Genomic DNA, 1,979 nt, shown 5'->3' on the forward strand with positions numbered 1-1,979 from the left:
GGGGGGTGGGGGGGCGGAAGGGGAGGGGCTCGAGGCTGCGCGCGTGCGCACGCGCGGGCACCCCCCCCCCCCCCCCCCCCGGGACCGAGTGTCACTTTGGAGCACACGCATGGTATCCGCAGGCAGGCACCTTATTATGTCGGTGGGGAGTGGCTTCCTACATTTGCACACGGCAACACCCACCCAACCCCAAGAAAGAAGCCTTGAGTTCGTTCCGTCTCTTGTATTCTTTGTGCTGTGTCCCCCCCCCCCCCCCAGGGTGGGAGTGGGGGGCCCAGGCCGGGTGGCGAGAGTCAGCCTGGCACACCGGGGGTCCCCCCCCCCTCGGCCCTCACAGCTCAGAAGGCAGACTCAGCAACCTGTCCCTCCCCGCATTTTTACAGCGTCCATTTTTACTCCCCCCTTTAAAAAAAAAAAAGTAAAAGGAAACCCTTTGAGAAAGAAAGTATCATTGAGCTCTTGGGGGCCATTTTACTTAGGAGAAAAATCTTTTTTTTTTAAGTATTTGAGATGAAGTACTGTAAGATGACTGACTTCATTTGCTGTGATTTTTAAAAGAGGATTTGTTTTATCATTCCTCCCCCCCCCCCCCCAGTGCCATGTTCAAACATGGTGGGCAACGGTAGCTTCCAGTGGCATAGAGACGGCTGGTTTTTCTCACCTTAGAGTTGACACTCAGATGTCAACTGAAAGCGCTGGGAAGAGTCAGGGTGCCCCTTGGATGGTAGGGGAGAGAGGGGGCATCGTGTGCAGGCCTGCCCTACCGTGGGCCAGGTTTCCCTTCGGCCGTGGCCCCCCGGGGGATGGTGGGCGGCGTGGCCCGCGTGCCCCTGCCTCGGGTGGAATGTGCTCAGTCTGTAGATGAGAACACTGGATGATGATGAATGTAGATAGACGTGGAAGCACGCGGGCACAGTGTTTTCCTGTCGTGGTGTCTTCCCGTGACCCTCTAGCCCCTCTGTAAGTGGATTCAGGTTTCGAGGGGCAGAGCAATGTGTGTGGGCACCAGGCTTTCTGTGTGGTTCCAGGGTGGGCCCCTCTGAGTCCCCTGAGGACTGTTGACTTCCCCTGTGGGTATTTGAACACGGTTGGGTTCTGGGAGCTGTGTGGTGACTCCCGCACACTTCAGTGTTGGCTCCTTCCATCCGCAGCACGCCCCTCCCTCCGCAGGCTGCTCCCAGGCCTGGAGCCCTCTTAAGATCGCCCAGTAGCAGGAGGATAGAAGGCATCTCACACAAGGCTCTTGTGTCTCCTTTCTGGCTCCCCTCAGACTCTCTAGAAGGTTCTCCTGTCCTACCTTGGCCCCTCTCCTGGGTGCAACTAGGTGCACATCTCTTTTCTCCCTGCTGCTCCAGCCATACAGAGCTTGCTGCCTGGGACCACCAGGCGGGAGAGTCCGCAGCGGGCGGAGTCCTTTAGTCTGCGGAGGGCCTGGTGTCCTAGAGGAACTGGACGCAGCGCGCTGCAGACCATGTGCGTCCTACCAGAGAACTACTTGACTCACCCGTGGGAACCCCACCGCCTCTGTGTGAGGTACAGAGTTCATAACCTAGTTATTTAAGACTTTGCTACCTTCAGATGCAGAAATAATAGAAATAATCTGTGAATTGTCTTCACATACCGAAGAACTTGAGTTCCAGTGGCGACATGACCAGCATCAGGGAGCGTTTTTAGAAGATAGATAACACAGACGTTTGAACCATGGAAAGCTGCTGGTCAATGACAGGGGCAGATGATTTTGATTGAAACTGTTAACCTGAATTATTGAAGTTGAGAAATTTGCAGTGATTTAATGAGTCTCACAATCACCTCCCCTCCATACTTCGTGCCCATGCCTATGGGCACACATATGCGTGCACACACACGCACACACCTACATACACACACCTCTCTCTAACTAAAAACCTTCAGCAAGAAAGAAGGCCAGTCCTGTCTGAATAACAAGCTGGCCTTTGTGCCTGGAAAGAAACAATAGTCAT

Source organism: Perognathus longimembris, chromosome 9 (genome assembly GCF_023159225.1).
Source record: "Perognathus longimembris pacificus isolate PPM17 chromosome 9, ASM2315922v1, whole genome shotgun sequence".
Classification (NCBI taxonomy): Eukaryota; Metazoa; Chordata; class Mammalia; order Rodentia; family Heteromyidae; genus Perognathus; species Perognathus longimembris.